The following is a 15,763-nucleotide window of genomic DNA, read 5'->3' on the forward strand; positions in this document are numbered from 1 at the left end:
ACACTGCAAGAAGGACATCCCTATATTTGGTGAAGAGAATTGGAATATTCATAAATATATTGTTAGAAACACATATTGGGAGTTTAATCCTCACAATGACCCTCTCAGTAAGTTGTTATTGCCATTTTACAGAGGAAGACCTTGAGGCACCAAGAATGTAACTTTCCTGAGGTCAAACATCTATTAAACCACTTAGCAGGTAGCTAGTTCTGCTCCAGAGCTCATGCCTAAACTTGTGTCCTGTTAACACTCTTAACCCCATTCTGTGTTAATTCTGTGTTCCACATGTATTTCTGGTGATTAGAAGGCTCAGTGTCAAAATGCTGTGCCACACTTAATCAGGGGTTTGTGTTTTCGTGTAGGTGACTGGGCCCCAGGCAAGGTATGTGCATTATAGACCGCAGAAATAAAGGGCCAGTGCCTTCTCAGTAATCAGTTATTACTGAAGCAGTAACCTCTGGATTTATTCAGGTCACAGAAGCAGCAATTACACCAGGAATCAGAGAGTCAGTGCTCTTGTAAATTTCACTCCCAGCCCAAAGCATAAACCTAAATTTGTAGGCTTTTTTTACTACATTATCCTGTCATATCAATATTTACCATTTTCTTAGAATTCTTTTTTTTATGACTTGGTGGAAGTTATCCAAGCACTTAGGTCTAATAGAAGTTTGACTTTGGAAAGTGGTAGCGTAAAAATAATTTTAGAGATAGTGATTTATATACACATGAAATTGTAAAATGCCCTCAGTAGTATTAAGATTATAATAAAATTTTAAGAAATGTCTTCAAATTTTATTTTTCCTCGATTGCAGGAAATTGAAATTTGATGAGGAAACCTAGATATCCTCCATTCAGAGTTGTTTACTTCTGTGCCTTCTAAGCCACATTTATTGCAATTCATGCATCTCTTCCCATGGCAGAGGAGTTTTCTAAATATAATCACGAAGAGAGAGCTTCCTTTCTATAAACCTCATTCTGAAATGAGTTCCATGTAAGTGTCCACAGAAAAACCAAACAACCAAAAGGCATTTTCAAGATACATGTGTTCATTTTATCTGAAGATATTTAAAATCAGTGGTTCATAGATACATGATACTTTTGTCATGCCTCAACATCATAAATCTTTATAGCTGAATATCATGCTATAGTGTTTTGTCACTGTGGCATGAATTTTGAAGATTTAGTAAGACCCTCTTAGCATGATTACTTTAACAGTGAAAATCTAATCCTTTGTTCAGTATGTGCAGTAGAGGATGTGACTATTTTAATGGATCCGGGTTTAGTTGAATAACACTAACCTTAAATGAGGCTTTACTTGGTGCCAGCCACTGTCCTAAACCCTTCATGAAGACTGTCTCATTTAATCCTCACAACAGATTTGTTAGTGAGCTCCTCTTACTGTCCCTGTTTTAAAAATGATAAACCTGAGGCTCAGAGAGTTTTGTTTTTTTTTTTTAAGATTTTTTATTTATTTGACAGAGAGAGATACAGCGAGAAAGGGAACACAAGCAGGGGAGTGGAGAGGGAGAAGCAGGCCTCCCGTTGAGCAGGGAGCCCGATGCTGGGCTCGATCCCAGGACCCTGAGATCATGACCTGAGCCGAAGGCAGACGCTTAATGACTGAGCCACCCAGGCGCCCCAAAACCTGAGGCTCAGAGAGTTTATTTAGCTTGTCTAAGGTCACCAAATATTAAGTGGTGATAAATTGCTTGACCTTAATTCTGGACGAAAGAATGTGGATATTATGCTCAGTGAAGTATAATTATTACAAGTATATTACTAAAAATTATGTAAATAAAAATTTTGTAAATATGGTTACTTTATCTAATAATTAACCTTTAATAAAAGATGTATTTCTCCTGTTTCTTATTGATTTTCACTTACCAGCTGCTACCAGATCCTTTTCATTAAGTTTATAGGTCAAGTGGTTAATAATCTTTAAACAGACCTTTAAAATCTACCATCTAAGTTTATTTATTAACGATAACAAAAACAAAAACAGCCTGTTTTTTCAAGAAACCTTTTCTAATTAACAGTAGTCATGTGATTACGATGTTTTAATTACCTTTAAGATCTCGTAAGAGACAAGTTCTCTAAGTGACTATTGGAACATTTGTGAAGAAAGAGATTTTATTATGGTCTCTGCCTGTGTGCTTTCCTTAAAACTGGATAAATTGTAATGTTTGTAATTGTTTTCTTTTTTTTTTAACTTTGAGAAACTTAATTAAATTTTTTTCTTTGTCTTTAACTTTGAGAAACTTAAATATAATTCAACATAATTCTTTTTAATATTCATTATTATTAATTTGTGGGAATTATTACCTAGAAAATACTAACTTATCAAGACAGCACTCTTAAAGTAATCTTAGAGGGGCGCCTGAGTGGCTCAGTAGTTAAGCGTCTGCCTTCGGCTCAGGTCATGATCCCAGGGTCCTGGGATCGAGCCCCGCATTGGGCTCCCTGCTCTGCAGGCAGCCTGCTTCTCCCTCTCCCCCTCCCCCTGCTTGTGTTCCCTCTCTCGCTGGTCTCTCTCTGTCAAATAAATAAATAAAATCTTTAAAAAAAAAAGTAATCTTAGAAAAGGTAATATATTCAGATGTAGTTTAAGCTAACTGATTTTTAATTATTTGTTATAGGGTTTTATTTATCATTTTAAAACAAAAATTAAAAATAATCAGTATTCTGATTTAAAAGCACCTTGATGTTAAAATAATTACTTTGAAGTTTGTTGTATTGAGTGGCTATGGAGTTTGGCTTAAGAATTCAGAGGTTGTTTAGTTCCCCTGACTTTAGTATTACATATTAATCTCTGTGGCCTTTGCTCTGAAATCTGGGGAAGAACCACATGAACTGGGCATGATGAGGTCCATGACCTTGTTTGTTTGTTTTTCCATTGTGTCTGAAGGCTAAACTCTTTTAGGAACGCGAAAGCACTCTGCAAAAATGAACATTGACTGTGAGATTGGTAGAGAAGGGGGTGGGAACAAAGTAAAAAAATACACATGGAGTTCTAAAATTAGCCACTGTTATCAATGCCCTGCCCACGGGGGGCTGCTGGCTGTCCTGTGGTTGGAAGGACTCTCCCCCACCTCCATTGAGATGCCCTGAGGAGGAGGATCCCAGCCTCCTGGTCACAGGCTTTGCCCTTATATAATGTACTACATGGTTATGCTTCATCCTTAGAAAAATCACCAAAATTAACTTCCAAAAAAGAGCAGATCGGTTTATTTTACCATAATTATACACATAACTAATAGTTCAGAATTTCATAATTCATGTGTGTAAACATTTAGACTGTAATGATAAGGCTTTTGGCCATACTTAGCATTATTTGTTGATATTTTCAAGCCCTTAAACATTTTTGATCCTCTTATATTTGGGGTGACAGGTCGTGGTTTAGATGGGTATGGGCAGGGACTTTTGATCTCTTCATAGCATTTCCAAGATATTTACTTAGGGTGTGGACCAGCACCAGGGCTTGGAGAGTTGGAGATGTGCAGGGGGTGTTTGGATGCAGTTTGCACCTTTGGCCTCCCAATGAGTATTCAGTGTAGCCACTTTATTATATTTTTATGGGATTTCTTTTAGAAGCCCATTCCAGTGAGTTAATTGAAAGTAATGATTACATTTAACAAGGCAATGACAATTTTTAAAAACATGGATTTAATGTAATAATTTTTCATTTCATTTGCTGTGGTACTTTAATAACTATGTCATTTAATAACATTAAAAATATGAAGGTGTTTTCAGGGTACCTAGGTGGCACAGTTGGTTGAGCATCCCACTCTTGGTTTCGGTTTGGGTCATGATCTCAGGGTCATGGGATTGAGCCCCACCTGGGACTTCACACTCAGTGGGGAGTCGGCTTGAGTCTCTCTCCCTCTTCCTCTGTCCCTCCCCCTGCTTGCAAGCTCTCTCTCTCAAATAAATCTTTTTTTAAAAAAAGAAGGTATTTTGAAATTGATAACATCATTACACTAAATAAGATTAGAGGAAATGTAAATTTTCAACCATCCCACCACCAATAGATAAATTGATTAGGTCTCTTTGTGGTGGAGCCTGGGCATTTGAATTTTTGGGAAACTCTGCAGGCGACCTCGTGTGCACCCCAGGTGAAGAACAGTAACAAGTTTCCAGTATTGTTACGAAGATTAAATGAGGAACAACTGGAATTTGAAAAATGAAAGTTCTTCCTCAAAGTACTCTTCCTTGCCATAATGTACTACAAATATTTAATGTATTTATGTGATTAAGGTGAGGTTTAGTTTAAGCTTTGAGTATAGTTCCCTTAAAGGAAATAGAGACTATAGCTTGATAGAACAAATAGAAAAAAATATTTAAAAAAAATATTTTTTTGTATCTTTTGAAAATAGTTTATTGGCTTCTTGAATAAAAAGATCCTTTTTAGGGGCGCCTGGGTGGCTCAGTCGGTTAAGCATCTGCCTTCGGCTCAAGTCATGATCCCGGGGTCCTGGAATTGAGTCCCCCAACGGGCTCCCTGCTCGGCGGGGAGCCTGCTTCTCCCCATCCATGGCCCTGCTTGTGCTCTCTCTCTCTCTCACTCTCTCTCTCAAATAAATAAATAAAATCTTAAAAAAAAAAAAAAAAAGATCCTTTTTAGGGCACCCGGGTGGCTTAGTTGGGTAAACCTCAGACTCTTGATTTAGGCTCAGGTCATGATCTCGGGGTGGTGAGATCGAGCCCCAGGTCACGATCATACTCAGTGGGGAATCTGCTTCTCTCCCTCTCTCCCTAAGATAAATAAATAAATCTTCTTTAAAAATCCTTTTTCCTTTCAGAGTCAGTTTTTACTTTCCATCATTCTAAATTCAGCTGCTCCCTAGAATTTACATAATTTTATCAGATATCACTTATTTTTAATATGCTAATGAGGAATGATGAACATTTTATAGTTTATTTCTATAATGAGCTAAGCTAATCAAGAAATTTATGTTTTGGGGCACCTGGGTGGCTCAGTCGTTAAGTGTCTGCCTTCGGCTCAGGTCATGATCTCAGGGTCTTGGGATCGAGCCCCACATCGGGTTCCCTGCTCAGCGGGAAGCCTGCTTCTCCCTCTCCCACCCCCCCTGCTGTGTTCCCTCTCTTGCTGTGTCTCTCTCTGTCAAATAAATAAAATCTTTAAAAAAAAAAAGAAATTTATGTTTTGTTAGATGAATTAGAGAAGTTATATAATCTCATTAGTATCTTTTCCTCTAATTATTGCAGAAAACTATTTTTCTCATTATAAAACATTTAGAAGCAGTTATAAGTTTCTTATAAAGTGAATAACTCAACAGAAATGGTATAGTTAATATTTAAAATGTAAAGATGGAATTTTACTTCTTTAAGTTTTAGAAATTGAACCCAAGTTTCTCTGTACTTAGAAAAATCCCTCTTATAATAAACGTCATCACCAAATCTAATTGTTGTTTTTCATTTCTCATCTTCTTTTGATATTATTTACCACATCCTCCTTTGTGCAACTCTTTTTAACATTTTAATTAGTTTCAGAATTTTATTACGAAACATATATAAACTATTAAAAATGTGAGCACTCATATGCTTCCTCCCAGTGTAATAAATAAAACAGTATCAATGATTCAACCTCCCTGTGTGTTCCTCCCTGCTTGTAATTTCCTCCCTGCCCAAACAGAAGTGTAACCATTATCCATAATTTGATATAGAATATTCTCCTGTGTTTTTTATACTTTTACTATAGATGTGTGTACTCCTAGACAATATGTCATGTCATATTTTGGTATGTTTTTAACCTTCATATAAATGATATAGTGTGTGTGTGTTTCTCTTTAGCACTTGTTTTTGTATTTTTCACTTGACATTGTTTTTTGCAATTTGTCCTTAAAAAAAAAAAATCTGTGACACTATCTATTTGCTCTCACCCATATTTGCCCTCTTCATCTGCTTTGGTTGGTCCCTACTCCTTGATCAGTTTTGTTCCCAGGGTCCTGTAACCGACAGCCTTCTCTTCTAACCGCACAGCCTTTACCTTTGCATTCCCTGCCTTACTTGGCTTCTTCAAAGCTCTTGTATTCTCCTGAGATCCAAGGCTGTTTTTCTGAAAACCTGCTGGATATCTGCAGCAGGAATCCTGCAAGTACCCTCACTTTCATCTTCAAAAAGTGAGTTCATTTTTTCCCTAGACCTGCAATTCCTTCTGCTTTTCTTTAATTTGAATAAGGATACACTATCAACTCTGCGATTTGTACTGTTACATTTAGGTATTCTGAAACCCCTAGAATTCTTTACTCTTCGCTAAATCCTCTAGAGGTAAAAGGCAAACACTAAGCTGCTGGAACAAGACACAGAATAATAATACATATACATAATAACTAAGACTTAAGCCAGTGAACATTGCTTTATTTTGTTTTTTCCTTATACAATGGTCTGAGATGGGTGTCCAAGTCAATGGGCAGCTCACATCCACGTAACTCTTCAGAGACTGACTACAGCAGGTTTTCTGTCATTAACATATGATCTCCAGGGTTATTGTTCTAGCTAGTAGAAGAGGAGATAGAGGAAGACTAGGGTCAACAATTGACTCTTAAGCAAGGCCTAAGTTCACATCACTTTCATTCACATTCTGCTGGCTACAAGGGTTCTCTTATTCTCTTAAGTGGGCAGCCACCCCCTGGCCACAACTATATACCATGAAAACATGGGAGAATGGATTGTGGTGGGCGGTCTCATATCTGTGCCACACATAGATTCATAGCATGTCTTTCAGAGGCTTTCCTTCCTCACCTCATTTAAATGCCACTGCTATAGTCCAAAGCTTCAACATCTCTTGCTTAAACTATTTCAAGTAACTTTTTGCCTGGTCATGTTTATTTCTTCCAATCCATCCCCCATGCTAATGTCAAAATTCTTTTTCTAAAATATTGGCATTCTATTGTTTTTCTTAAGGAAAATAAAAAAAGCTAATACATAATATAATGAGTATAGACAACAATATACTGCAATCATCAAAATTTCTAAGAGACTAAAACTTATCCCTATTACTAAAAAGAAAGGATAATTATATAATATGGTAAAAGTGCTAAAGATCTCTACAATAGCAATCATATTATAATATATAAATGTATCATATTATTATGCTATACACCTTAAATTTATACTGTGTTATATATCAAAATACATATATATATATATAGAATATATATCAAATATATTCAATTAAAACAATCTGTTTAAAGTCCAGTATCCCTACAGGGTCTCTTCAGCACATATGGAATGAACTCCATGATGCTTGAGACTCTTTCCACATATTCCATACTTGTAATGCTTGTGCTGGCTTACTGTGACTTAATCATGTTATGTATTTTCATAGCTGTATTATCTTTATTTTTGAAATTTCCTGTGACTAGAGCTCTTTGTCCCTTTATTCTGTACAATTGTCATCACCTACCAGTGGCTTTCCTAGAGATAACCTTCCCCTGAAGTGGAGTTCATTGCTCCTTTACCTGTGTTGCCAAGTATTTAAATCTTCACTACTCCGAATAAGATCTTCAGACCAATAGCACTGGTATCATTTGGAAACTTGTTAGAAATACAGAGTATCTGGCCCAGCCTGACCTACTGAACCAGCATGTGCATTTGTAACTAGCTCGCATGCGATCTGATACTGCTGGTGCACAGGATTTAGAGTCATATATATATATGACTCTAAATATATATATGCATATGCTTTTTGTTGTTTGTTTTTCTTTTCTCTTTAATATGGTTTGTTTAAAACTCTTTGGCAAAGAAACATGTTTCTTATCAGTACTATTTTAAGGAGAGATCATGGTGTGATTCTTGATGCAACAGCTTCCTGAGCTGCAGGGTCAGATGAACAACTTTCTCATTAGAAACATTGATGCCAATATTTACTCTCAGTGTTGGTCTAACAAAATGAATATGTTGCTAGAGGCAGGTGATAGGTCCTTTGGCAAACTATGAATAAAAAACAAACATATAGTGAATGAGAAGGCCAACTTTATAAAAAATTGTTTTTATTGTGGACTTCATTGTCGAGGAACCTTTCTACACAATCTTCCAAATTTATAATGACCAAGTGGTAATATCCTTTCATTGTTCTAGTGGTTTTGTGCATACATTGTTATAACCCAGTATTTAATGTATGAGTTTGTGTAAATGTTATAGTATTGTTTTGTTGTGTGTTTGTGTTTTTTTTTAACCAAATAAAAAGTGGCCAAAAGTTGGTGTTAGGCGAACTCTTACTTTTTAAATATTAGAGAATTATTTCTAAATTTACATGAATCCACTTTTCTGAGTGGAAACTATAATTCTTCTTTGCTTACATGAAAAGTTTTTACTGCCCTAATCAACTTGTTCTTCCAGTTTTATAAATTACTTCATTTAGTGAAAATGAGGAAATACTGGGATTTCAAGTCTACTAATTTTACCCAGGTGTCAAAGAAAATATCTCTCTTACAGTGTAAGAACCTATATAATGTAGACTATTCAACTCAGTGAACACTTGCAGCATGTCCACTATGGTGGTGCATGGTGCTGGGGACTAGGGATGAACGGTGCTGACTTTGCGAAGGAGAAACTTTTTTTAAGGATTTTATTTATTTATTTGAGAGAGAGAGAGAGGGAGGGAGAGCACAAGCTGGGAGGGGAGGGACCAGCAGGCCCTCCACTGAGGAGGGAGCCTGACACGGGGCTCAATCCCAGGACCCTGGGATCATGACCTGAGCCAAAGTCAGACACTTAACCGACTGAGCCACCCAGGTGCCTCGAGAAGGAGAAACAGATCATTTTAGTACAGGGTGTCAGTGCTAAGATAAGACTTATGAACATGCACCATGAGAGTTCCAAGAAGGGGCCACTTTGCTCATCACAAGATGACTTGGTAGATGACATCAAGGTGAGTACTGAAAGATTAGTAGACTTTTGATAGATGAAGCAAAGGAGGAGGGGTAGGAGGGATGCTTCCTGGAATGTGTCCAGGTGGAACGAGTGGCATTGGTAAAAACAGGTAATACTGCCAGAGTGTCATGTGTTGATGGAGAAAGGATCAAACAGCAGTTTAGGGTGACTGGAGTGTAAATCAAAATAGGGCAGAAGTGCAAGATGAGGCTAGACTGGTAGGTAAGAACTAATCATCAAAGGTCAGGTATCAGAGAAGCTTGTAATTTTACCTCTGATGAAGAGATAGTGAAGATTTAGAGAGTGATATGAAAGGGATCAATTAGTTCTTCATTCAAGAATGAACCAGCTCACTTAAGTAGCTTCCATAAAACAGATTTCTTGGTTCACGTTTTGTATTGCTGCCCCAATGGATAAATTTCACTAGACCAAAAATGTTTGCTTTCCTAAGAGTAATACAATTCTAATTAGTAAATCTTTTAAAATCCCAAAATGTAAGAAAAAATCACTTTTTGCTGTTATGAATGCTTTTGTGCTAAACTTTATATAAATGATTAAATTCAAGTATAGAAATTAGAATATGATTCAACAAACATGCAATTACATTAACAACACAATTTCTAAAGGGAAATATATTAATAATTGTCCATTCCAACTTCTTTGATAGTTCACAATTAGGTATTTTTCCTAGTTAATGGAAGATATGAAATAACAATTTTGGGACAGGCATATGCTTTCATTGAAAATACTCTATCATGTATTGACTCAGAGAAAATCATTGGCAATTTATTTTTGATCTAAGTTTGGACACCTGGTATCTTAAAATTTAATTGAATATTTAGTGGTCATAAAATAAATGATCCATAGGAATAGAGGGACAAAGTTGGAACAGCAAGGAGAACCATGAACTTTGGCTTTATGTTTTTACTTTACTCACTTTGTTTTCTTTTCCTTCCCCATGTAAATTATTACAAATTTTCCACTTGCTAGAAAGGATTTCTCAAGCTTTGCTGGCCAGTTTAGTTTATTTTCCTCGTGAACAAATCTGTATGTAATCATTTTAGCAGGTGAGAGAATTCAAGGAAGTGGTGACTTGCTAGGAAATGAGTTTGCAAGGCTGTGAATTTTTTGTCGTTAGGGGTATGATTTCCCAAATATCCCATTTCATTTTTACGTAAAAGGTACTTTTCCGTCTCGTCACTCCTACAATGAGTATGTCGACCACTAGGAGGCACTCTTTCCAAACTCTCATTTTCAGAGCGCCCAGAAGACGTTTCTCCAATAAGCTCTGGGTATTTATTCATCTTTTCTGGTTTTGTTTCTAAGCTAAAGGTTTTTGCACTCAGTCTCTTTTTGCTAGTGGAGATGGGCTTTCTTGGTTGTTAAAAAATAAAGAAAGAAAAAAAGCACTTCCAAATGTTTTGATTAGTACCTATTTTTCTAGGTACTGTTTTGTGGAGAGAGCTATTTAATTTGTTAGAAAAACACAATCTCTAAGATATCAAATATTTCTTAAAACTTTTAATGATACCTTTAAAGTAGTGATTCTCTCATCAATATTTTTTTTCTCTTAGGTAGAAACATAGAGATCCCTAAGTGTATCTTAGTTATGAGCTGTTGAGGATATTAAGTCACAATAGAATGCAACGGTACAAAAAGTAAATAGTGATTTGTGTTGGGAAGAACTTTCAGATTCAGAAAATATAATCAGACTGTAAGATTGGTGTGTGGTGTATATACATATACATACATACAGATGAGAATGACCAGACTATAGAGAACATTTTCATAGTAACACATGAAAGTCAGTCTCGTCATTGCTGGTCATACAACTGATATACACAGTTGGAATAATGATTACATAAAATTAAACGAGAGTTTTTAGTTATGGCAGAAATAATCACACCTTGCATTTCAGAGGTAGTAACTAATACAGCTATTAAATATTTAGGTACTTTCAAATTTCTGTTACCAGAGATTATAAGTGAACATTTAAAATGTACTTCCTATTGAAATCAGTTGGTGTACTTAAAAAGCATGATTTTTCAAATTTGTTATATCAAGATTAGAGACCTGGCTCCATTGACTGATACATTTATTGAATGCATACTCTGTCAGGTCCTGTTCCTAACTTTGTTTAGAGCTGCAAACATACAGACAAAATTCCTTTACTTGTGGTGTTTATAGTTGGTAGTGGTGGCAGGGGGCAAGGGTACATACCAGGTTGGGATGAAGTGCAATGAAAAAGGATAAAGCAATGCAAAAGGACTGAGAGTAGTAGAAGCTGAGCTACTTTATATCGAGAGGTCAAGGAAGGGGCCTCTCTGAGAAGGTATCATTTGAGCAGAGATCTGATGGAAATGAAGATGGAAGCCATGCATGTAACTGGGGAAGAGCATTCCAGATGAAAGGAAAAGCAAAAAGCAAGGCTGTGCTGAGGTTTATATGAGGAACAGTTAATAAGAGCATGGAACGTAGAGGGGAGTGGTCGCAGAAGAAGTCAGGAAGATGTGAGAGGGCCTAGTAGAGTCTTCTTCCAAAGGGCACAGGAAGCCACTGGCGGGTTTTGTGCAGAAGGGTGGACTCACCTGACTAACTTTGCAGAGGGTCACTAACTTCTGAGGTGAATCTACACTATACACGGGGCTGGGATGAAAGTAGGAACACAAGTCATTTTGCAGTTGTCTAAGCAAGAGATGATGGGTCTGCATGAACTTGAGGAAGTTCCTCAACTTTGTTGAGGGTGTTTCCTCATGTTAATGTGGGGATAATGAAACCTATGTATCAACTTGTTTGGAGGATTAAATGATAGAACCTCCAGGGTCCATTTAGCCAAGACATTGTGGAGCTGATTCATTCAGAAGATCATCTTTAGAGTTTTATACACACACACACACACACAATCAAAATCGTACCTTTGATTATTTCAAGAGTCAGTCTGCTTAGTGTTCTCCCAGTCTTTTGTCTTCTCTGTCAAATACATTTTTCACATTAATTGTATTTCTCAACACAAGTATGTTTCTTTGACTATATACCCCACCCCCAATTCACAAAACTGTGATGGTTCCCTGTAACCTTAGCTTAAAGTCAGAACTTCTGGATTTCATGTTTGAAAACCTTCGGTATTGAGCTTCATTCACCTACTGTATGCAGCATCAGACTGCTCACCATTTCCTGTAAATGCCCTGCTCTCCAATCCTCTTTTGCTTTCTTTAGGTTTCCTGCCTGGGATGTCAAGGGTATTAATCTCAGTCCACCCACCCAGATACCTGAGGAATATAACTCCATTTGATCCTAGCTGAACTGGGCCTCATTCTGCTGGGTGGTAGAAACTTAATCTGCAATTCTGGGCTCCCTTGGCCTTTTCCTGTGGCTGTACTTAGGTTCTTGAAGACTTTTATAATAATAAGCCATCTGAGGGAAGAAGGCAAGGGTGTCCTCAGTCTAGTCCTCTGTGATCATTTATTGGCAGTTCCACTCTGACTGGCATCCCCGGGATGTGGGCCAGTCCGCTGCTCCATAAGAGGGACTAAGGTCTTCACTTCTTCTCCCTGAGAGTGAGTAGTTTTACTCAGGGTTCTGGGGCTTTGTGTCTCCCTACAATACTCATTCCAATGTGTGTACTCCTTGGGCTCTGACTGGTAGCAGTGGAGTGAACAGAATAGCTCTAACATATTTGGGCAAGTTTTGCTCTCTAATATAGAGACAAGAAATTGATTATGCTCTTGAAACTTACGGAAATTCATAGTCCATATGTTCAACAGAAAAAAAAAGTCTGAAAAAAAGGCATGTGATTTTCTAATAATTCTTTTGTTGTCGGTTTTAACTGTTAACTCTGTGGGTACCGCAGAATCTGTACCTTTACCCTTATACACACACATAAGGTATGTGTTCACCACAGTTAGGAAGATGTATTGAGCTTTTATAGGTAGATATTCAAATGTCTTGTGTCTTGAAGCAGTATTTCTGAGAATGTGGCTTGAGAACCAACTCTATCAGAGTTATCTGGAATGCCTGTTAAAAATAAATTATTCTAGGGACGCCTGGATGGTTCAGATGGTTAAGTCAAGTCATGAACCCAGGTGGGATCGAGTCCTGCATCAGGGGAGCCTGCTTCTCATTGGAATGAGTCCTGCGGGGAGCCTGCTTCTCTGTCTCCCTCTGCCATTCCCTCTGCTTGTGCTCTCTGGCTCTCTGTCAAATAAACAAATAAATAAAATATTAAAAAATAATAAGTTATTCTAAAATTTTGCATTAGAATCTCCTATGATGAAGCTTGATAGTTGGCATTTGTAATAATTGCCAAGATGTTTCTTTTATACCCTAGACTTTGTGAATCATCACTTTAAGTAGTGGAAAAAGACAATGACCATGTTCTGCAGTGTTCTCCCAAACAACCTTTTTGATTTCTTCTAGGCTTAGATATTTTAGATTATGGATCAAATTTAGTTAATTATTACTGGATTATTAATTTTTTTACATTTCTGTTTATTTCTAGCATTAGTCTTGGTGTTCTTTCTCACATGCACACACCCATTCTATCTGTATATAAACCTATACCTACTTCTATAACTTTCAAATTTATTAATATGAATATTTTGTATCTCCGTGATGTTTTTTTAAAGTGACATCAGATGTACCTGTAAAAATCTTCCTTTTTTCATACCCCGTATTGTTTATTTGTGCCTCTTTTCTTGATTTCTCAAGGTTTATCTATTTTAGTGACATTTTCAAAGAACAAGCTTATGGTTTTGCTTACTGTCTCTATTTTTTCCAACAGTTTACCCCTTCTTTATTATTTATTTTCTTCTAATTTACTTCTTTCGTTATTTAGTTTTTGAATTAATGACTTTTTTTAGTTTTGTTTTTTAAGTAAATAAAATTAAATCTATAAATTACCCTTAAGTATCATTATAGCAGCTTTCCAATAAAGTTTGGTACTTTTGTTGTCATTTCTAAACATTTTGTGATCTCCATTTTAATTTATTGAATTAATCTGGGAGCACATTTAAAATTTTTTTAATATGGTTTTATTTTTTTACTAGTTTTTTATTGCTGATTTCTAATTTAATAATATTGGGTCAAAATGTAGTATATATGACACCATTTTTAAAATGTTGAGATTTTAGGGGGAATCTATTACCTAGTCAATTTCTATAAATATTTCCTCTTACCTTGTTAGAATTTTTGTTTGTTTAAACTTTTTTTTATCCTTACTATTTTTTTTCTGTGTGATTTATCAGTATCTGATAGAAGTGTTTTAAATCTTTTTTTTAAACTGTATTTATTTAAATAATTTCTACGCCTAATGTGGGGCTCAAACTCAAGACCCTGAGGTCAGAAGTCGCATGCCCTTCTGACTGAGCCAGCCAGGCTCCCCTTAAATCTTTTATTTTGATTGGGTATTTCTCATTATCCCCTTTTATTTTTTCTTTATTTTTTTTTAAAGATTTTATTTATTTATTTGACAGACACAACGACAGAGGGAACACAAGCAGGGGGAATGGGAGAGGGAGGAGCAGGCTTCCCATGGAGCAGGGAGCCCGATGTGAGGCTCGATCCCAGGACTCTGGGATCATGACCCGAGCCAAAGGCAAACGCTTAACAACTGAGCCACCCAGGCGCCCCTCATTATCCCCTTTTAATTCTGTCAGATTTTGCCAGATATGTTTTACAATTACATTATATTTTTCACATATTTTTGACAGTTTTATTTTCTATTTTAGGTATCCTTTTATATCCTTTAATGTGTTTTTCTTTTAAATCATATTTTGTCTGATTTTTTTAGTGCTAAGATATCTTCTTGTTGCTGTTTTTAGTATATTTGTATGGTATATCTTTTTCATACTTTATTTTCAGCCTCTTCTGTGTTTTTATTTTAGATATAATTTCTTGTAAGCAGTTAATAGCTTGATTTTTTTTAATTAAATCAGGTAGTCTGTCTTTCTTAATAAATGAGTTTAATCCATGTCTGTTTATTGTGATTACTGATATATTGGATGGAATTCTACATTATTTCTTGTTTTCTGTTTATCATCTTTTTTTCTCTTTCAGTTTTTTCCTTCCCTATTTTCTGTTTAATCAATAATGTTTTCTTCAGCCTTTTATATTTCTGATAATTTGGAAATTGTGGATTGTATTGGTTACTCATAAATTTTAACATATTTAATTGTAAAAATGTAGCAATGCTTATAGTTATTATTTTTGTCTTCTTTCTAACTGTAACAAGAATCTTGTCAATTTTTGTTTGCAGATTTTTTAACAAAAATTATCATTTATCATTCTTTTCATAAACAGATAAAAGTTTTGATGCATATGTTACTTGCTGTGTGTACTGTTGTTTCTCATATATTACACCTTCCTGGTGAGTTTAATTTTCTTTAATGAGTCTTTTGGCAAGTACACTGGTGCCAAGTATCTTAGTCTTTTCATAAAGTCTAAATATCTTTATTTTGCGCTCAGTCTTGAATAATAGTTTAGCCAGGTATAAAACTCTAGGTTAAGAGCTATATTTCTTTGTCATCTTGAAAATATCACCTCATTCTTTCTTGTCATCTGTTGTAGCCAGTGAGAAGTGTATTGTCAGCCTGTCATTCTAATGTAGATAATTTGTATCCCCCCCCTCCTCTGGTAGTTTTGTTTTTTTTTTTTTTTTTTTAAAGATTTTATTTATTTATTTGACAGAGAGAGAGATAGCGAGAGCAGGAACACAAGCAGGGGGAGTGGGAGAGGGAGAAGCAGGCTTCCCACCGAGCAGGGAGCCCGATGTGGGACTCGATCCCAGGACCCTGGGATCATGACCTGAGCCGAAGGCAGACGCTTAACGACTGAGCCACCCAGGCGCCCTCCTCCGGTAGTTTTTGAAGCT

This window comes from Leptonychotes weddellii, chromosome 7 (genome assembly GCF_054177405.1).
Source record: "Leptonychotes weddellii isolate Sample4059 chromosome 7, ASM5417740v2, whole genome shotgun sequence".
NCBI classification, from domain to species: Eukaryota; Metazoa; Chordata; class Mammalia; order Carnivora; family Phocidae; genus Leptonychotes; species Leptonychotes weddellii.